Below are 23,170 nucleotides of genomic sequence, written 5' to 3'. Positions count from 1 at the left end.
TTTCTGGATGAGAGGCTTTCAGTTCTTCCTGTTGATTGTGAGGTTCTAAGGAGAGGGGTGGTAACAGCCAAAATGGGATAGCTGTTACTGTCACTTTTTATTGCATTAGCCTGATGAAATGTATTACTTATGATTAATTCACTGAATTAGAGAGTCCTGCAATGGAGTAATTAGAATGTGGCACTTTCTTTCCACTTTGCTGATTTTCCTATACAATTTTTTTGTATCACGTATTTCTCACCTAGTAAGTGTAGACATTGTTTGAATCCAGATAAGCTGTGGCTGCCCCATCCCTGGAAGTGTTCAGGGCTAGGTTGGATGGGTCTTTGAGCAGCCTGGTCTAGTGGAAGGTGTCCCTGGCCTTGGCAGGGGGATTAGAACTAGGTGATCTTTAAGGTCTCTTCCAACCCAAACCATTCTATGGGTCTAATCTTATCTTCATCCTTTGCTTTTGTATGTTAGGCTGGTTGGTCTTTTGTAACTTAGGGCTCATACATCAAGTTATCCCATTTAACAAGTCCTTGTTTTGTATCTGTTTTAGCTCCTTGGCTTTTGAACAGTCCTCCTAACAGGACTGCTATGGAAAACTTGAAATGTTTTACTGCTGTTTAAAGTTTTTTATTTGTGTTTGGATGGATCTAGGTGCTAGGTTTAAATCTGCAGATTAACAAATAAGACCTTGCTTGACCCGTGACATTTCCTGCATGGATTTTTGATAAAAAATACTAAGTTTTTTTCATTTTTAAATTTCCAGGAAAAGCTACATGCTTTAGCAGAATTCCAGAGACTGGATGGCTTTGTCTGAAAACTGAAACTTACTGTTTTGAAAAGTATTACTGTAGTATTCCTCCAACATTGTAACTTGGATGCCTGCTGGTCCTATTCTGCAAGGCTGAAGCTGCCTACCACCTTTGACGCTGTGCCATGATCTTTCCTCTTTGAAGGGAGTGCTGGAAGTAGGGAATACCTCAAAGTTATCTGTTATCAGAGTTGTCACTTACATGGTAAGTCCAGTTGATAGAGGAGATCTGCCACATAAAGCAGGTAAGCCACAGATTCAGTGAGATGCTACACTGGCATTTCTTAATAACATTTTTTTTTGTTTTCAATCAAAATATTTGGTTTGTAAGTTTGGCTTTTTGGTAAGGAAAGTATATTTGCAGAAGCACATACTTAAGCATGCCAAGAAAAAAAAATTCCAACCAAAAAGTGTTTAGCTGAAAGCCTCATTTCCCATCGAAAATAGATGCAGTGGAAAACTTTCAAGCGGCCCTATATTTAACCTTCTTGGATCAAAATTCAGTTTTTGGACTGAGGGAGGCTCACAGAGGTTTCTTGCTGCTTTTGTTAGGGTGTCTGTTTTTTCACTCACGACATCTGCCTGCTTTTCCAGCTATATTCAACCTTGTTATAATTCTTGCTTTTGCAGCATTTTACTGTGCTTGGAATGCTAGTTCCCACTGGATGCATCTTGCTGGGATATGTGCAAGCTCAAAGTTTCTTTCAAGGGGTGCATCAATCTTCCTTTTTTTTTATTTTGGCTGGGTTTTAATAAGCAAACGTTAGTAGCTCTATCCAATGAACACTGAATATGCGCAAAACATAGCATTGCTGCGATACAGTTCTTTTTCCAAGGTAGACCTGCTTTTGGGGATGTTGTGGATGCAAACAGTATACATGAGTTTAAGGGGTAATGCGCTAAGTGCTTGAAAGGGAAGACCCATTGGGCAGTCTAAACAGATAAATCACATCAGTCTGAGTAATTCCTGAGTTGAATATAGTGGGAGGCTGGGAAGTTATTCTGGGAAAATACTGCATTTGATTTCTTTGCTCATGCTGTCTTGACTCTGACTTGTGGCTGCTTTTGGAAACAGGATACTGAGCTAAGCAGACCTTTGATCTGAATTGGCATAGCCATCCTTAGGTAAGGAGAAGTACACTGATAAATGAGTAGGTATGGGCTTTGGCAATCTAGAATTCAGCAATTAATTTCTGATAAATGAAATTCCTTCCTCCAAGAAAAGTGTAAGCCAGTCATAAAAGATACAAGCATGGGCATAGAGAACTGCAGCTGAGTAAGTTGTGAATTTGGAGTCTCAGGCTTTCTGTTGATTTTGTTTTGTTGGGTTTTGTTGTGTTTTTGTTGTTGTTTGGGTTTTGTTTGGTTGTTTTATATGGGTTTGTTGGGCTGTTTTGTTCGGTTGGTTTTTTTTTGTCTTTTGCAGCTTCCATTTCTCTTTTATTTCTTTGTGTAGCAGTACGAATTTGCTACAAATGTGTCTTTATTGTAACTGTGAGCCTTTTTGGGTGTTCTTCCAAAGTATGAGGGTAGAACATTAGTGTAGGACTCCTGCAGTGTTCACTGGGCTTTGTATTAAGACAAGAAGAGAAAACAAAGTGAACAGTGAAATTCAGGGAGGAAAATTGTTAATATGACCTACATTAGTTTTAGTATGTGTTACGTTCTGTCATTAGTTCAGTGTTAGAATGCAGCTTGTAGCCAGATTCTATCAGCGACTGGCAGCATTTGGTGTTTCTTAAGCAAAAGTTGATTGTTATTCTGTTACTTGTTTGCATCTTAGCACTTTTACAGAAATATTTTTCCAGACATTTTTAGCTTTGTTTTCATGGCAGTTTCATATTGCTTCATGACTGCTAAGCAATACTATGCTTTTTTAGCCTTCACAGGCATTAATGATTAAATCCATAAATGATCATGTGCTTAGTTTTTAAGACAGCAGCTAATTTTTTCTATATTTTTAATAAACTCTTCAGAAGTGTTATGATTACCTCAGAATAGATATATCTAGTTATACGCCTGTGTACTTAAGTCTACATGGTAGTTATATTGACCAAAATAGGTGGGGTCTCTTTTATTTCTTTTCCTGACAGGATATACATTTTTACTTCACATTTCTGTCAGCAGAATTGGATTATAGTACATAGATGAACAGTAATTCCCCTCTTCCCTGTTATTATTTCAGAATTCTTTTAAATAAACATTTGTAAGAAAAGATAATAGCCAGACAAAAGTTTGAAGAATATCATTGAGAAAGAGATTCATCATTCTAGTACCAAAATTGTGTTGGGAAAGAGGAGAAAGAAAGGAAAGTGTAGGATTGAGCTCCTATGGTACCACTTCCCAGCTGCGTATGTGTGGAATAGAAATAATACTTTTTGAAGTGTAATGGTACACAGTCAGTTAGCTTAACCTCAAGTAATCCTTATAGAAGGAAGAAATTTTAGTACATTAGAATTCATGAGTTGAAAAGCGTAGCAAAAGAAATTATGTTCGTGTTTTCCTAAAGATGCAGTAAAATGATGTAAATTCTTTTAAAAAGAACTTAGAAATTTTGTGAAGAGAGATTGTAATTGTGTCTCTAAAGTGTATCAAGAATAGCAAGAGTAGTACAACCTCTCTCACATCATCAGTATGCCTTAATCAGAACCTTAATGCTCTTTTCACAGGAAGTGAGAAGCAAGCTGAGTTTCCAAATCTATCCACTCCAGAAACTGGAAGAATTGTAAGAAGTAATTGGGTGTGAAATAAATATGTGTTCACAAGTAACTGGACTGAGACTATAAATTTTTTTCTATTTAAGTAGTAGGTAGTAACTACTTAAACTTCAAGGAAAAGAGAATATTGCATCTGTAAAATCTTTCATGCAAAATAGTCTATCCTTATGTCAGTGATTCTGGTTACTTTAAAGTGCCTGCTTGCTTGAGAAAAGTGTTGTTGAATCAGGTCTTTAAATGGGAGAGAGGATGAGGAAGCAATAAAAAAACCCCAACTTGAGTTGGGAGTTAACTTTTGAGAGTGTGTGGCAGTGAATGGATGAGTATCACCATCTTTTCAATGTTCAGTACTATCAAAATAGTTTTTCTTACAGGTATCCCTTTATTGACAGAAAACCTGTGAAAGAGTAACTGAAGGAAAATGCCATGGAAAAATATGTACAATAAATCTCATGCCAAAAGCCAGAGAGTTAAGTGATTATCTTCTACAGGTTTAGGAAATGATGGGGGTAAACTGAAAAAGTGTTCATGTGCTTGAAAAGCCTAATTGTCGTTGTATGTATTAGTCTCTTCTCTGTTTTATATAGCCATTTGTGCCATCTCACTGGTGTTTTTGAAACAGTATTTTTACAAGGGTCACTAATTTAGATTAGGACATAAGAAATAGTTGTTTTATGGATAGTAAATCTGAATATCATAATTTGCCCTTTAAAATAATCTACTTCATTCAATATGTAAACCAAAATAACTTCAAAATGCTTGGTTTTGTAATTAACAAATGTAGAGTTGATCAAAAATATCTTCCCTGATATGATAGATGGAGATTAGTTTAGGTTGTGTTACAGAATAGTATGATAATAACGATTTCCTTAAGAGAGTATAAAAGCATTATCCAAGTTTCAGCTGATGTTTATTGACACACAGCATCAGTTGGGAGCCCCATCAAACTTCCTATTCGTTTCTGTTTACCACCTCCTGCTTTTATTTACAGTCAGCATATCTGTTAATTAGCCTCTGGTAGAGTCAGTTCTAAAATCATCTCTTGTCTTCCTGGTGATGGCCCCATGAGGTGACCATGTACACACAGTCTGTGAGTGAATTAATCTTTAACTCATTCATTTCAGTGCTTGATTCTGAAACGTTTAACTACTGGCTTGGTTTCCTACTCAGCAATTTGTATTTGGAGAACTGTGGGCCTTGACTCCCATTGACTTCAATGTCATGAACGCATCCTGGTGAGCTCTCAGCATCTTGTAGTTACCTCACTGGAAGTCATATTTTCTTCTAGTCTTTTGGTTTGTTATGATTGGACCAGAATGCAGATGGTTCATTGGTGACTTCCCGGTAAATGCTCTGTATCACTGAGGTTATTTACTTAGTTTTGATTGCACTCTTGCAGAATAAAATTACTCCTCCAATGCTGAATGCAACATTTTGCAAGAAATCTAATGTAACCATGCAATGCCTGTATCTCACAAGGAGGTAACTCTCTAGGGAGCCATATACTATGTTAGAGAGTCTCACCAACCTCAGTTAGACCTTGTGATGACAGAAAGCTGCTGTTCATAGCCATAGCCTGAATTCTAGGGTTGGTGGTTGCAGTGCACTTCTCTCCCAGCGTGGCTCATTATTAGAAAACAAACAACTTGTGGTTATATTTGCAGGAAAAAAATCAGGAGCATGATTCAGAGATCTCCTGTCCAAGTCCACAAGGTATGCTAGAAATACTCTGAGAGGTGTGAGCTGATCTGTGCATCTCACTGGGGTGTTAGAAATCTTGTTTCAGTGTTAATGATTGTGTTTGTTTCATCTGAAACCTAAGAAAAGAAAGACTGGGCCACTTATTTGCACAGTCAACTGTTGTTGATGTCTTAAAGTGATAACTAAGTTCCTCACTTTGCCAATTTATTTCTTCTCCATCCTCCAGTTCAGTATTATCCAAGCTCTGAAAACCTAAGGATAGGTTGCAGGCACCTTGAAATCCTGCCCAGAGCAAATGCAAGTATGGAAAGCCATAAAGTATACACTGTGGTATTGTGATCATGCTCATAATTTAATGAGCGCTTTACTGATAAAAATTCACTACTTCAGTTGAAAAAAAACCAAAAAAAACCCAATAATAATAATGAAAGAAAAAATAAAAAGAAAAAACCCAACCCAAAACCCCAACCCATCAAACCAAGAGTATAATCTCTGTAATACATTGGAATACCCCCAACTTTTATACTGGAAAAGTACATCAAAGTAATATGATGCTCTATCTTCATTATGGAAGTATTTGTGTTGATCTAAAACATTTTGTGCTGGCACAATCGCATCCAAATACCTCGTTTTTGTGGGTAGGCAGACCCAGGTGAAGTAACTTAGTTTTAAAGGAATGGGAAACCCTAATTCCTCTAAATGAAATTTCTAAGACATCCAGGTGTCCAGGATGCTGTGAAAAGAGACATAAAAGTCAGAAAACAGAAGGTGAATATTTGCTACTGATGACTCGTGGCTTTGGAGTGTTCGTGATGATGCAGTGGTGTGACCAAAAAATCAATGAAAAGGCATCAGTGGAAGTTTCTGCCATCTTCAGTTGTAAGAAGCCAGTGCTGACTGATCTGTTGATTTTTTATGGGGAAAGTCAACACAGAGGGGAAAAGCTGGATGATACTTCTTCAAAACATGTCAACCGCTTCTATGTATTTTGTGGTTGAAGGACAGAGAGGTAAGAGAACCTGGAAATGTTTTCTAGAATCCAATGGGCCTTCATCAGAATTTTACAGGTATTGTTTAAGCCATCTTTGTTAAGGAGAAGCTCCTTTACTATTCGTATGCTGTCATCTTTCAGATCTCAACAAGGCAGCACCAGGATTTTTTTACACAGATTTCCTTTGACATACAGCCTCAATAAATATGGAAATTACAAATTAAATCTTTTTTTTTTCTTTCCTTGCAAAGCAGTGCAGTGCTCAAATTCAATGAATTTAAACTTTTATTTTTTTCTTAATGTTGAAAGACAGATATGCAAATTTTACTAATAATATGCATGGTTAAATTTAGCTGTAAATTTCAGTCAGGGATTTCTGCTTTGTTTATTGTCCAAGTCAATATGGCTGTGGAGAAAACCTCCTGCTGTGCAGGAATACATACTCAGCTACTTGGAAAAGTGGAAAGCTTAATTATGTGAGTTTATTCTGAAAAAAAGGTAAAGTAAAGCAAGCACTGGTTTTTGGATTGGTTTTGATATTTTGATTTTTATTATGACTTCAGCTAACAAACACAATATATGTGCTTTGTTTTGACACTAACTGTTACCAGATAAACCACTTGATTTTTCTTTAACCTGGTCAACTGCATAACTGAGGGGGTCTGAAGGAGAGTAGAGGTCATGTACAAATGATGTAGTTCTTAAACTTCAATGTACGTCATGACGTCAATGATATAGAATCCGAATGTGAAGGAAAAAAAGATATAACACATGTATTGCTGAGAATATCTTCATTAAAACATAGTTTATCCTATGAAGATATTAATATCAGGTTGCCTGATAAATTTTCTTTGCTGCTTTCTCATAAGTTATTTTGATTTTTATGTGTAGTAACAGTGAAGTATCTACACAGGGGTTCTGAGTGGAAGGTGTTACAGATGATTTACAAACGTATCCTCATGTTTGTAACAAAAAGCTCTCTAAGATTATAACTGCTAGAGTGGTTCCCATTTCTTCAGTTTTTGTAAGTCAGTTACATGGAATACATTTTAATCTAGCTAGCTATATTTAATACTGCATACAAGGAAGGAGTTTCTCCTGCTTCCTTAGAGTATATGTAATACTGTATTCCTCACTGTGGTTCAATGCGTAGTTCTCCTTTCTACTGTAATATGAAGAATGTTTTTATGATAATTCTACAGTAGATGGTAGTAATTAGATCTACTCTGAGCCAATAAATTAAAAAAAAAATTGTGTTGTGGCTAATATGTGAATGGTACGACTTTCATCAGATGTGTACGCATGCTGTTTTTTTCCTTTGGGTCTATGTAGGACTGGTCCATGACCTGTAGATTGTGTTACGGAATAGTATGAGCTTGTAGGTTCTATGGTATTACAAATGGTACATGATAATTGTGTGTGAAGAAAGGCTGGTATCTTTACAGGTGAAATTTCTGAACCTCTAGGTAGGTTCAGGATAAGCAATTGCGTGTAACTTTATTTCCTCATACTCTGCATTTCTGCAACTGCTCTTCTCATGCTTTTACTGAGTCTCATTAAATGGTCCTATGTGTAGAACATTCAGTGTATTAATGGTAGAGTGGGAGGTTTGTGCTTAGTCACGGGTGCATCAGGGGTTTCTTGGAAATATTTTATGGTTGCCTAAGACAGTTCCTAAGGCACCAGAGGTATGTATACTGATGCATTATGGTAATGATTCTTGAGCCTGAATCCACTGAGATATGGAGATGCCTAATTTCCTCTAGAACTGAGTGGGAGTTTAAGTTCCTAGGTTGGATTTAGGAGCCTAAATACCTTGGAATCCTCCATTAATAAAGCTTTGTTGCAGTATTGCCCTTTAATTCTCCATACAACCCTACATTCTTCCATACACATTCCTCATTGGCTATTTATTGTTAATTGGCAATTTGGTTCCTTAATTATGCTTCTGTTTTGGGATATGTTTTTTCCTAGTCTTAACCTGTATTTCTTTGGACTGTCTGTTCCTTTTCAGCTCTTTTCCCCTCTACACTTTGAGTGCCTAATAAAGGCACTAGCACGCTTAATTTCCAGTGACCAGCTTCCCTCTCACATTGCATGTATGAAACATAAGACCTTTGGTATTAATAGAGCTAGCCACCTTGTAATGATGTTATAAAAGGAATCATTAAGGCTCAAAATTGTCAGGGATTTGACTATTTTGCCCACTCAGTCTGTTTTTTGACCAATGTATGCCCAATACGTAAGTTGCTTATTAGCCAAATTCTACTTTGACAAAGAGGATTGGACTAGGGGTATGTGCTGCAGCAGTTAAATAATGTAAAACCTTATGTCAGTCTAGTGCTTTTGTCACTGAAATGACTCTGCTGGTTGCTCTTATGAAACTAGTAATAGTAAATCAGGGCATAAATCAATCTTTCCTCTAGCTGTGTAAGATCTGACTTCTCTGTTCCTTAGTTCACTACTCAGGTTGTCGTATCTGAAGTGCACAGTGAAAGCAGAATGCTTTCTACCCTTTATAGGTTTTTAACTTCTACAGTACAATTTTCCTTAATGTGTGGCATAAGTGGAAAGGAATGAAAGCAGACCTAAGCAAGGACTCTAGTGTTAAAGAATGCTCTGAAAAATCAACCGTTTTTCAATCACAGTGCATTTTTTTCCATGTCGTCATGAACCAAGTTTTCCTCAGGAGCACAGTGGGATCCCTTGCCCTGCGTCCTGGTAGATTAAGTGACTGGAAGAAAGCAGATAACCTACAGAGGTTGGCTTCTGACGCTGCCCAAATGATGAGCTAGGCAACTGTCAGCAGCTGCTGAAGGAAGGATAGTGAGGGAAAGATAAAACTTTTTAGGCCTAGGAGAAGCAGGGAAAGGGTGAACGAGTAGAGGTGTGGGGGTCCTGATTCTTTCAACACAGTTGGTATTGTACCACGCTCCCTTTTTAAAAGGTAAGTAAAGTTATAGGAGGGGAAGGAGGATGCAGACAGTGGATCCCAGCCACTCAGTGGGATGTTATCTCTGTACCTTATGGACTTTGACAGAGAAAGCCTAAGAGCACAGGATCCTGAGGGCACACAGGTTACCAACCCCATAGAAAAGAGGAAATCACCCTGTTGAGGACTGGTATCCAAGGTGATAGGATTTTTGTATTTAGCTAAATGAACAGAAGAAACTGCGTTGGAAGGGCAGTAAGGTGAGAATGAAAGTGGACATGTGCTCTGTGCTGCTGTTGCCTCATTGCAATATTGTTTCCCTTCAGTGTTGTTTGCAAAGAATAAAGCTGATTTTTGAGAATAAATTGGTTTCTAGACTAATACCAGTGTTCTTCTCAGCTGGTGGTATGTGAGCGCTTTTCATACAATCCCAGTTTCACCACACTTCTGGCCATGGGTAATATTAGTGGACTATAAAAAATGATAAGTAAAAAAAAAAAAAAGGTTTAAGAGTACAGTACAATTTGCTGTAGTGATTTAAATGCTTTTGATACCACAGACTGCTTTTTTTTTTGCTTGTGAAACTTGTTTTCTTTCTGCATATTCAATAAAGGAGCATTAATTAATTAATTAAAGAAATTAATGTGATTGATTGTTTCTTGTAGCTCAGAGTCTCATGCTGCTTGGCTAATTGACAGCCATGAGTGTTGCATGTGTAAGTAGTTAGAAACACTTTGTTCTATTCATGCTGATTTTTATCACAGGGCATCATCACTTGTACTGAGGAACACCCCAGGTGGACCATGGCCTCACTTGCACTCCTCCTCAGTGAGGGGTGCTTTCAAAGGGCCTTATCAATTGCCACATCAGTGCAAGGCCTAAATGTATTCCATAAATAAATCACACAGGATCAGAGAGCAACTGAACTGGAGATGATGAGAATATAGTAAACTATGTTAGGAACAGGTACAGTGTTGGTGGTTCTTGAGGGGCACTCTGCAGCTCTGCCTGTGGCATCATGGCTGCTTCTAATCTTCTCTTCAGCTGAGGGGTTGTTGCCTAATGCCATAGGGTAGATCTATGTATTTAATTATGATCTTTTTATTTAAAAGCTATCTCAAACCAGTATTCTTAACTTTCTACCTAATGATGCTGATTAAAATGAAAGATGGTTGGACTTGGCCATCTCGTTTCATGATCAAATGCACTGGGGAACTCATTGGGTAGAATCTCTTCCTAGAATTGTTTAAATCTTTCTGAATGACAAATGCAGCCAACTGAAATGTCCAGACATTAATAGACTTAAAATTATTTTTAGTCTAATCTAAAGATCACAGCACATTTTTACATAGAAGTGTTGCTGCCTCACATGCACTGATTATTTTGTGGCTTTCATGTAGTACAAATAAATGTTTTTAGATGGAGTACGGAATATAAATGGTTTGTTGACTGATATGATATTTTCATCGACTCTGTGTGTATTAATACAATGCTATATTAGTGCTGGATTAACCAGTGCTTGTAAGAGATTATGGTGGTAGAAAACATGACCATGGGATTTGACCTCCTTGGAAGCAGGGGCTTATTCCAGGCCACGAAAGGCTACATATGCAGCTCATGACTAGTGCAGAACTCCTTTCTTGTCTTAACTGAAATACTGACACCTGGTTTGCACTTAAAAGTGTTGTCAAGGAGGCCTGTCAGGGAGGGATATGAATTTTTTGCTGACACAGTTATGCCAGAAAAAAACCCCTAGTGCAGCAGCTGTGTAAGAAGTTTTTTTACCTGTACCTTTTACTTCTCTTGAGAGATAGGTGTAAATGGCTTGGGAAGAGGAATCTTGTTAGTATAATTTTTGTATTAACCTTTCTAGTGTAAATCATCTTTAGGCCTCATCCTATAGGGACTCATATGCAAGTCTAGCACTGCACACTCTATCATAGTCTATGCTTAGATACCTCTGAAGAATGACCTCTAGAGCAACTCTTAAGAATAGTATGTGATCTCTGTCTCCTGTTCATTTTCTGTCTCCTGAGTTGTCTTATCTTTGCAAGTTGCATGAATAACACCTGGTGATGCATGCATTTTCATGTTTAGCACCTGTCCTGTTGGTGTTTCTAGTCTTGAAGATAGGTTCGGGACCACACTTAGGAGCCAGTATAGGCATAACCATTGTTTAAGTTAACTACTTGCATGAAGAAGAGGCTGGATGCAGACAGAACAATGGAAAGGAAGGAAGGAAACTCCCTAGCAGTGAATCTTGCGATGTGCAACACACTAACTAAAGGATGAGAATTAGAAAAGTGGAAGCTTCCTCTAGTGAATCATTCCCAGAAAATACAGGCATGTGGAAGCACTTGTTGGATCAGGATTGTCCTTTGCTACCCTACATACAGCACCATAAATCACAAGTAGTTCTAAAGACATTTGTGGTAGAACAGGAGAGTAGAAATGGTGTGAGTGAACTCAGGTTGTGACTTGAAACCTTCCTGTGTTTCTTGAGATGCAGTTCCTGTGTGCCTTTTATTGTCTTTCATTTAGATGTTCTATCTTAGTTGGAATTTATGACCTAAGGAGTGGGTTCTTAGTGTTTGTATGCAGGAAGGACTCCCTTTTCTCTTATGCAGAGAGAAGACCCTAACCAGAAATTACAACTAACCTCAAGCATATGCACCTTGTATTTGTTCAAGTTATTTTGTAACATCCAAATGAAGGCTGGACCAGATACCAGAATACATTATTTACTCTAGCGGAAATAATTTCACATCATAGTTTGCAGGAATTTGGACTTGTTCTATTTCAGTGCTTGCAACAGGAATAGCTTGGACAAGCTACTTGATGTTTTATTTGAGACAAAGGTTTCCTTTTTCCTCAAAGGTTTTTTTCAGGAGATGAGGAAAGCCCATTTCTGATAACACTGCCAAAGTCGTATGTAAGCTCTGTGGTCCTGCACTGTGGCTGATTAACCAGCCAAGGTTGATAGAAGTCTGTATTTTCGCTTCAAGTCCTAGAGACTCTGGAAATGTACGAATTTGTAGGTTTGCAGTCTCTCTGACAGACGAATCTAGTCTTGAGGACTGCAAATTCAATCCCTGCTGTTACCAGTCCAGCCACAAGGGCCAGTTAACAAAAGATCCCCGAGTTAATGATTGCTGTTCTGTAACAGGGGTATTGGTCTTATTATACACTGAACACAAAGGTCTCTGATCCATATTCGTGCCTTGTTTTCTGCTTGAGCTTCAGCACCACATGGTGGTAACTGTCTGCTTCATGCAGGAAAGTGTTCTGCTGTGATATCAGTGAGCAGTAGTATCAGAAGAACATCCATGAATTTAAACTATTATCACAGTTAGGTGCAATTATCGAGAATCCCTGTAGAGTTGTACAAAAAAATGTTGTTTCTGTCCAAAGATGTTGACTGTGGAGTGTAGCAGTGCCAGCCTCTGACATCCTTAGTTTGGGGTCTCAGTGACTGCTATGAATTGTACCCTGGAAAATGGTTACTAGGACTGTAAAGTATAGTGCTGCATTTCAAGATCTATTTTAAGTACCAGTGGCTTTGTCAAACTATATAAGTAATTCAAATCAAATTTATGTGGTGAAAATAAAGATGAACCAATGGAAGAAGACTATTTTGTAACAAAGAATATTGACTTTGCATATTAACTTCATTAGGTTAATGCTGTCTCTTGTGCATTGGAAAATTGTTCAAGTGAGAATAATAGCTTTTGAACTACTTACAGGCTAATAGGTAGTGATTGTAGGCACTAAGACTTTGAATAGCTGTGGCTGTTGATTACACAGATTAAACATGAGTGCAGTTTTCAATATGGCTGATTTTCAAAAAACCCTCATTTTCTGTCCTTCCTTTTGACTTTTGTGGCTAATGACACTGACTTCTAATGCATACTAAATTCCAGGAGTGGGAAATTAAAATCTTCTTCCTCCATCTCGGAGTAGAGACATGAGTGCAGAAGCATGCCATATGCTTATTTTAAACTGGTCAGCTATATTAGTCAAATAGAAGGTTGCATTAGGGGCAATTCCCATAGAGTGGGACATGCTCTGTTTAAACAGCTGATTGATTCTAGATGTTTGTAGTATTCACAACACTAATTTTTCATTCACTCCATCTCTTATGCTTTTTCCTCTTATATCTGAACTGTCTGTGTGTTTCTTTGCATCCACTGCAATTTCTCAGTGAATGCTGGTTCCCAAGTTCTTTCTCTATTCTCTCCTTTTTTTTTTTTTCTTCCTTTCCTTTTTTTTTTTTTTTTTCCCTCTCCAGGGCCTAATTATGAAACAGCTTCAAATAAATACAATTTTTAAACAAAAAACATTCTGCTTCCTGTGAACAATGGGCTGAATTTTTCCCTTTATTCTTGGGGAGTTCTTATTCAGTTGGAGTGCTTTGCAGTTGGCTAGGCCTGAGATTTCTGGGAGCTGTAATTGTGTCTCATTAATTCTTACAGTAATGTAGGGTAACTATAAGGAGCATGCAATTAGTGGCCTGGTCAATGAATAGAGCAGTTAATCAGCAGACAAAGGATGGGGCTCAGGACCTATTAGGCTGAAAGGAAGTGTTACTATTGTCACAGGCAGTAGGAATGCATGCGGACATGGCTTAAAGTTGAACTGGTTAAGGGAACTGTGTATGTCTTTTTGCTAAACCAGTTTTCCTACCTGTTCCACTACTTGAGAGGGATTGAGTTAAGGTTGCCTGTTAGAAGTCAGAGACTATATTGGAGGTTTCAACAGGCGGAACAAACTGCTTAGTGTATTCACTCACCATAACAGAGGCAGCCCCAGGGTTTATCAAAAATAAGAAGTGGCTAAAGGGATGTAAGGCATCCTTAGCTGTTCCTCCTCCTCAGGAAATGGTCAGTTGAATGGAGGAGACCGAAAAAAGTTTAAATCAGCCATTGTGTGGATTGTCACTGAGTCATACTCTACATGTTTGTCTTCATAATGAACCTTGTTTGTTCTGAAAGGCTGTGCTTTCAGTGCATGTAAATGTATGCAAATACTCATAACTGTTAAAAAAAATGGTAGTAGATCTTATGGTAACAACTAACCTTCCCTACTTTTATGAAGCCCTGTCTCTTACTGTATCTAGGGTTTAAAAAGCAAAAATTACTCCAACACTAGACAGTGCTTTGGTTTGATTGTTAGCTCCAGATCAGAACTTCCAGTTGTTTCTGCCTTTGAGAAAATATAAACCTCATGAATCCTGTGAAATGTTATGACATAGGATGATTATAAAGAAAAAAGGTTTATCAATAAAATACTGCCATCGAGTAACTTATTTCTAGTAGGCCTTGCTTCAAATAGAAAGTAATTTCTTCTCTTAAGTAAAACAGACATTTGGCATAAAAAGCAGTAATTAAAATAACTTTTTCTGAGGAAAAAAAAGGGAATTGAACTTTAATAATTAACTTATACCCAGAGCCTAGTGTTTTTCTCAAAACTGAAAGTAATTTTTTACGGTCTTCTTTGTATTAACAGGTCTGGAGCTTTATCTTTTCTCATGGTATTCACATCAGCAGCATGTAGCATTAGAAGAATAAAGTCTCTCAGGCTTTATATTAAGGATTCAATTATTCTGTATAATTAGCTCTGATTTGTTAAATATTTGAAACATTTTCTACTCTTAGGTATGGAATAGCATACTGGAGTGATCAGAACCATAAATTACTTGTACCTTTACTCAGAAAATGCTAAAATGTTTCTTATCAAATAATAAGGAAGATTAAGCCTAAGTCTCTCTCTTTCTGTTTGGATTTTATTCCCACAAGAAATATCAGTTTTGTCCACAATATCTCATGTATTTCTATTCCCTTGAAATACAAAGAGGCAATGGATTCTGGTATAAATTAGGTAGATTTAATGAAATTTATGACTTGTAACTTGTGCATTGAATACAAAATACTTGAGTGAGGCATAAGTTATTTATTTTGCTGATGCCATCGTTGTCACCCATCTGTTTTTTCATTCTTCTCTGCCTGTTTTTGAAACACTTCAGGGCTGTGGAGTCTTGGGAATAAGTTTTTGTATGCCATACATAGCAAATCTTTCCAAGGTCATGTTTTGCTTTACTGTGTATTCTTTTTGAGGAAGCAGGGTAGACTAACCAGCAAAAAGAGAAAATGGTACTAGTTCTGCACTCAGAAATTGGCTCTTACCTCATATATATGCTACTTTTCCATTTAATTAGAAAATGATTTTTCATCTGGTATCAGACAGCATCAAAAATGTTGCTACTCAGTATCTCTGATAAGTATTATAGGTATAACAGAAATCACCTTCCCCTTCCCCTGCCCCCAGTAAAGGTGTTCCTGTTGAAACCAGTTCAGCTGTGGGGGATTATTGATCTGGAAGGGGTCTTAAATAATTCTAAAGTTACTGAAATATTAGTTGGAAAGGCAGCAGATTAATTGTGGTCTTCCATAAGAGCACAATGGTATGACTTGAATAGGTGTTACGATGGAAATTATACATATACCTTAAAATATGCAAAGATTAATTAAAGGTCTTTAATCCTCTTTTAAATTATCAAAACATTTATCTCTCCCTTTCTGCTTACATAGATACACATATATTTTTACTTATCAATAAGAATTAGCATTACTCTGATGGACAGTGTAGGGCAAGGTAGGTTAAACAAATGCTGATGTTATGAGAACTTCTCTTTTCCTCTTTCATGGTATAACGTGAGTCTTATCTGGTCTACCTGGCCTGTTGCACACGTCTCAACTCTGCAAGAATCCCAGAGCCGAAAAAATTTATAGCTGATAATTAAAAATGTGATATCAACATATTTTAAAGTGCATTAGTTTTAAATAAGTCCATCTGCATATGTCCTGTTTCTTCTGGTACAAGATGACATTGACTATCATGACATAAACACATGGACATTGTTCTCTAATTTAAATTAGTTATCTATGCTTCATTGGTTGTCAGAACAGAGCAGAAGTATTGCACTGCAGCCAATTGTCTCATCTGTTTTAAACTTTTTTCAAGAGTATTTTTATTCTTTAAGTGGCAGGCCTGATGTTATCGAAGTTGCTGCTTAAACTGTTACTGTCAACAAATCACCCGCCCATTGTGAAAGAGGTCCTGGATAATTAATTAAGAAAAAACTGTTTTTTAAAAGATGTCTGAAATGAGGTGAGGGGAATACCTCCATAGTGAAAATCATTCCATTATAACTACTTAATGTGTTATTTATACAGCATTTCTATCCTGAAGACTCACCTTAGGGATCGGGCTGTGGTGCACACAGCAGTATGAAATTTTCTCAATCAGTTGACAAATAAATATGTACTGCTGAGAGGAATAGATTTGGTCGAGAAAACAATTTGCATCCAAAATGGCAGTCTAGCCCTGGGAACACCTAAGCTCTGTGAACAACATTACCATTCCATGGTGCACAAACAGCCGTGTTCCGCAGCTCTCGTTCCCCTGCTCCTTAAGCTTGGCTGGGATCCAGGAAGCAGATGTTCTGGACTCAGAATTACCTGGGAGAGCTGATCTGGTAAATGTTCCTAGAGTACACAATAACTGTGGACATCTTCATCTACTCATAAAATGCAGTGGCAGCTACTACCGCTGGGAAAAAGGTGGTGCAGCTCCCTTTTATACAGCATTACAGTGGCTAGAGGGTCTTGCAAGAAATGCCTGAGTGGGCTTGCGTTATTGCTGCATATTGCCTTTCAGACTACCCTACCTCTAGAGTAGAGGCTAGGCTGAGCTAGGAAAAGAAAATAGTTCCAGTCCTTTAATGCCTTTGCGTATGAAATCGTTTGTCTGGAATTTGAACCAGAATCAATTCAGTGACCCAGAAGAGAATATGGAGTATTGGTGTGTGGCACTCTTTGTGTAATTTGTCACAGCAAATAAGCTGATGTATAGGCTATTTGCTGCAACTGTTTTATAACATTTTCTATAAACAGTTTCTTTAGCAAGCCTGCCTGACTGTAACAACAGCATGAATTCAAATGGCTAAGAGCAATAAAAGGTGTCTTCCTCATGGCTGTGCTGAAAGAATATTTCTTGTGATTGTTGCTTCTCATTTGCAGTAGTCTGTATTAAAGTAGGAAATAAAACCCTTCCTGACCCTTTTTTCACATGTGTTTGAACTGTGATGATTTGGGACATCTATGTACAACTTACTTAGAAATCATGATTGACATTGTGACATTGTTATTGTGTTGCAAACTACCTCTGCATTTCTGCTTTTGCTCCCACACGCCTGCTGGAGGGCTAATGGACACTGTACGCAGTGAACATGTTTTGACTTTTATATGAGAAGAACTGGTGGTGTTTGTTTTCTTGCAAAGACCTAGAAGATGCAGTGCGGAAAATGTCCACACTGACAATAGCATAATGACAGATATTACTTCACAGACAGAGGAAAGAAACATTTAACATTTTTTTAAAGAATGAAATATTTAACTGAAGGACCAGAGGAGAGTAGGGGAACCAGTTTGACTACATAGGTGCCCCATGCCCTGAAGACAAGTCCTGAAATGTATGAGAAGGATTTTGGACAGTATGAACTCCTTCCAGGGGTGAGGTCCATAGTGATCAGAATTTGCCCAGAGTTGACACCTCTCAGTTTGATTCCCCTCACTGTCAGCATCTCTGCCTGTATCAACTTCAAGTTTTATGTAATCCTGGAGTTGCACATAACTTTCTTCCTATCCACATTTATGTCTTAGTATCACAAAGTAAGAACAGTCATACAGGATCAGACTAAACATCTGTCTAGCTGGGTATGCTGTTTCTGACAGCAGCCTGGGGGAGCGTATGAGAAAATGTCAAGCATGCAATGATCCTTTCTTGGTGTACTCTCCTACCTTCTACTAAATCATGGCTTTGGGACTTCCTGAACCAGAGATAGTACTAACATTTTTCATCCCTCCTCTCAGTTCCATTAGTCGTGTAAGCCTTGGAGATTTCCTCTCTATTTTGTTTAAAACCACTTTGTTATTTTCTTATATGCAGTATCTTATGCAAGTGCTCTTATGCTGAATTGTAAAGCTCATATGTCTTTTTCCTTGTTTAAATTCCTCTTTGGGATTCTCTTCTTCCTTGACATCTTCCAGGATAAGTTAATTGCTAATTTATTTCTATTTACTCTGTTAGTTAGCCACTTATTAATGTGAAGGGAAGGGTGTGGGGGTCCCTAGGGAAGCTGCTGGCTCTACAGGCTCCAGCAGGATGGCTCCATTTTAGCTGCTATGCCAGAGAATAGGGAGGAGTTCAGGTGCTCAGTCCAAGACAAAATAATTGAAAGCTGACAGTTCCAGAAGTCTCTCAACTCCAGTAACCTAGTGTTTCTGTGCGAGACAAACTTGTGCAACCCAGGTGCCAGTATAATAGGAAGCAAGCCAATTGCCACTAACACTGGATTTGAATGATGTGGATAATCAAACAGTAAAATCATTTATTTGGCTTTTGGTACCCAGCCAGTTGTGGCTGGTTCTTTTCTAAATCAAACCTTGTCTGAAAAGGATAAATGGTGCTCCACTGCACACTACCTCCCTACACCTTTCTTGCAGCAGGAAGTAAATGCCTCTGTGAAAGAGCTGTGGTGTGAGCAAACACAATATTGAGCCAGGAAAGGTTTGTCCGGGAGCATGTGAAAACCTGAAGGAAAATATTGGTCTAAAAACAATCCCATATCCAGCAACTGCTTCCCCCTCTCTACTGAATGTAAAGGAGTTTAAAATTACTTTGTATTTTAGTGCACTTGGATGTTCATAAAATAAGTGTTAGTAGTACTATAATTCAGACTTTAATCCGTTGTTTCCAATTTCAGTTTTTACTCCTTCTCTTGGAGAATTTAATAGACTAGCGTTGGTATTGGGAGGAAGAGCAGATCCATATCCTTAGTAGCTATAGATGTAGAAGTCTCTAGGCTTCTACATTTGAAAAAAATTGCCCTTCCTACTAAACTATTATAATTGTAACAATTTTGACTACTGAAAATTTTATCTTAATATTAGATGGGAAGGAATAAGAGAGGAATTAAACTCTAAAAACCTCATACATAGTGAAGAAGCCAGAAATATTCCTGAGTCATTCTCTGTCACATGGTTGCCATCTCCAGCTGTGACAAAGAGTTTATATTTTTTTATTGCTATTTTTATACGCTGATAGGTTTAAGTGAAGTGATTAAGCCACTGGAACACAAGATGCAGTCTCTGTGTTAGCTAATCCAGTACTGACCCTAACTTTCTAGTCTCTGTGGGAACACTCTCTTGCTTCAGTGTCTTGTCAACTACTTTGAATGCTCTTAATCCTGCTCATATTTTGTGGTATAGCCCAGGCCAAAAACATGTCCTCAAAATTCAGTCTAGGCATATTAGAATATATTAAGGCCCACGCTGAAAGGGTTTGCCTCCTAGGCAAACTCATATTTTGCTCAAATATTTCACTGTCAATTCAAGCAATGTCTTGTTCCTCCTCTGTGTCATAGTAAAACCAGGCTGAAATCACCTGCTTTTCCATCTTCCCCTTCCAGTTCTTGATAATTTTTGATGCCAAGCAGCTCTCTTTATGCACTCTTTTAGTTTTTCAGGTCAGTCCCCTTCCTCCATCACTTTCACCTCAAATTGCCCTCCTATTCTCATTTCCACATAGCCTCCCAGTTGCCAGCTGCTTCTCAAAGTCAGTCAAATGTTGCTGTTCTTGTAGCTGATTAACAGATTAAAAGAATCTGGTGAGCAACATGGATATAATAAATGGAAAAAGCTCTTTCTGTCATCAAGTAAGTAAGTTATGCCCTGCTTTTGCATTCTGCTGCTAAACTCCTGCTTGTTGAGATCAATTTTCAATGAATTTATCATAGGTTAATTTTATACTTTCTGGATCTGAACTGCTTTTGGGTACAGTAGGTTGGACGCCACTTGTTAGTCTAGCAGCAGCGATAATTTTTCTATCTTTCTGGGTTTTCAGTTGTAAAGGGTGATACACTGGTTAAAAAGTATGTTCTAAATTTCAGGGGTGGGTTTTTTTGCTTATGCCAAGGAAACCTTCCTGTGCTTTGGAACAGAAGACTTGGTAATAAGCTAGGATTTGGAGGTGAGAAATTTTCATATGTAAAAAGTTTTATTATCCTCATGGAATGGACTAATATCCAATCAACAAAGTTATGCTTTGGAGGGGTCTGAGCATTAGGTGTAATTTTATGGGTTACAATTTTTGGGAAATAAACCGCAGCACATTCTTACTTTTATATGAATGGCTTTGACTTAAAAAAAACCCTCTACTGCACTCAGGTGTGGTACAGTACTCCTCCTTTTCACCCACTTATTTTCATTTTGATTTATTTTGAATGGGGGTGGATATTGAGTTAGAGGACACAAATATAGATGATACATATGTGCCAGAACCTCAGGATTATAGACTAAAATTAAAATAACAATTATAAGTGCATGCAGTTGTGGTCACATGCCAGTTGGCATGTCTTCTCTGCTGGTCTGCCAGTAACCTTTAAAATTTTCATTGTAATAATGGTGAAAGTGGTATTGGCCTACAAATATTTTATCCTTCCCTGTAATACTGGTTTGTTAAACTTGTACTGTGCTTCCTCATCCTCCTCTTACTACTATGATTACTTCTATTATTATTAATTATAGCCAAGCTGTGCTTAAGACATGCTAGCTACTACAAGAATACACCAAAGAGATAGTTCTTGCTTTGAATATCTTGCCCTCTGACACAAGTGACAAACCAAGATACACAAATGGAAACTGCAGTGAAACTCTGTACTCAGTAGTACAGAGTGGAAGCTGAGCATACCATTAACATGATTGTTACTGAAGTTTATGAAGGCCTCAATTGAGAAAATGAAGGTAGACTTGAATGAGAATGAAGGTAAACTTGAATAATAATGAAGTTGCCATATAGTTATTTATGGGGTTACTTGCCTCTGAGGGAGAACATTGTAGAAAACACCGACACACTTAAAAGCAGAAACATGTAGGCATGGGAGGTATCATGAGTGAATTAAGGGCTTAAGTCAGTCTTTTGATACTCAAAATAGATACCCTATTCTGAGGAATAGGCTACAGATACAAGTAAAGATGAAGGTAAGTATCTTACATTTTATGTAGTAGAGAGGGCTGTACAGCAAGTAGTATCCAGATTAAAGTGAAGGAAAGGCACAGGTCATGGACAAACTTGTCTCTAGAGCTAGGTTCAGTGCTCCTGGGCATTGCCTTTTGGTGCTGATGGTCTGGAGAGGTGGGGCTGTGTCTTGCAGACATCTAGATCCTGAATCCACTCCTCCATTCCTGCTTTATCTTCATCAAGTGGAGTGGCTGTTGAAATATAACTTTGTGTGGGTGCAAGTCGTCATCCGATTCACTATGAAACTGTATTTCCAGCCTTTCAGTAGCTCTGTCTGAGATACTCTATACCATCTCTCTGTATTGCCAAGACAGCACAATTTGTATCCAGTCACCTGGTAATGATCGTACTTTTGGGACAACAGGATTAGCTGTTGCTTTGTACAAGGTAGTGTTGTTGATGCTGCTAAAGTTGTGATTCAAATCCACACTCTGGAACTGTACACTGATGATCATGTGCCCATTAATGGATGCTGATGATACTCTGAATTGTTAACATATTGATGTTCTGCCGTGCCAAACACAGAAACTGAAGAAACCTTGAGTATCTATGAGGAGGATGGACAGTGGGCACCATATTCCAAAGAACCTTTTAATGGAAGCAGAGGCAGGCTCTTGGCCAGGTATCATACAGGAATGGCTGAAACTTACCAAACAGGTTCTAAGCAAAATTTAAGAGATTGATTTTTTTCTTTGAAATAGTCAATTACCTGCACTGAATTCAGTGCAGGCTCTCCACTCATTCCTTTCCAATAGTCACTGTGCTGTAACTCCTTCACTCACCATGTTTCCTACCTTCCAAATCAAGACTTTAATCCAGTGTGCCTCCTCTTCCTCACCCTTCTGCATGAAACTTCCTCTCCCCCTGACATGCATTGCAAGGTCTTGGTGTCAGGTGTTCTGTGTGTTGAGTTGGAATGGTGATAATGAAAGACTGGGTAATTCAGCCACTTTGCTGTCCTTTTCACTTCAGTTATTACGAATTTAAAATCATATTTCTTTACTGACATGGTATCTCTGTTGTACTGGCTGTGTAGTTTACCATTGATCTTACTTGCTGTATTTTTAAAACCTAGTGCCTGCTGCCTTTTCGGTTGTTTTATAGATGTGTAAAGGGCTCTGAAAGCAGTTACATAGTGGAATTTAACAGTGCATGGTATATTTTATTAGGATTAAGAGCTTGTAAATTAATATAGTAGTTCTAAGAGCTTCAGGGTATACCTGCCTAAAAAAATAGCAATAATAACTTGATATGATATTTGTATGTTTGCTTTTAGTTTGCAGAATGTCTCTGAGAGACAAGCTTCCTGCCAGCCAATTTATTTTTGAGGTAACAGGGACTGTCTAGAAGCACATTCAGAAGGAAAACACAGTAATTAATTTGTCACTGAAACCTGAGGGGTCCTCTTCCTCATATAGGTGATAATGAAGGTTTTGCATGTAATTAGCAGGAATAATTAGCACATTTCTGGTAACAAATAGACTGAGTGGTTCTCTGCAAATAAATTAATTGTTGTGCTAACACAGGCAATTGTCTCTTTATTGTCTGACAATGCCCCTTGTTTGCACTAAAGCCTACTGCAGACCTTAGCAGCTTTACTCAAATAGGAAAGAGAATCTGTAAAATTGTACCTCATCCATCTGCTTCTGAGAAACTTCAAGACCACCAAGGGACTTGTTTGTCAAAACTAGTTAAACAGTTTGTAATTTTGAACGTCTGTTTCACTATATTAACAAATTAATTGTTCAAACCAACTTAGTGGGTAAACTAGAAAAACCACACTAATCAATCATAATGCTGGCTCTGGGCATCTAGGAAAAGAAATGTCCCCGAAAAGTAACAGCAGTAAATTTGTAGCAAAGCTGAATAAATCCCAGAATTCCACATATAGT

At 37.9% G+C, this 23,170-nt stretch overlaps 1 long non-coding RNA gene across 1 annotated transcript; it reads left to right on the top strand.

Moving 5' to 3' along the window:
• The first annotated feature begins 222 nt into the window (after positions 1 to 222).
• LOC133210462 (uncharacterized) lies at positions 223 to 3,568 on the top strand. Its single transcript, XR_009724946.1, has 2 exons — positions 223 to 1,004; positions 3,469 to 3,568. It is a non-coding gene; the product is annotated as an uncharacterized LOC133210462 (long non-coding RNA).
• The last annotated feature ends 19,602 nt before the right edge of the window (positions 3,569 to 23,170 follow it).

This window comes from Neopsephotus bourkii, unplaced genomic scaffold, assembly GCF_033783945.1.
Source record: "Neopsephotus bourkii isolate Nb327-2 ecotype Australia unplaced genomic scaffold, CSIRO-AGI_Nbou_v1 NB_53, whole genome shotgun sequence".
Classification (NCBI taxonomy): Eukaryota; Metazoa; Chordata; class Aves; order Psittaciformes; family Psittacidae; genus Neopsephotus; species Neopsephotus bourkii.
The sequence above is the reverse complement of the archived record's forward strand: the minus strand, read 5'-3'. Positions and strand labels throughout refer to the sequence as shown.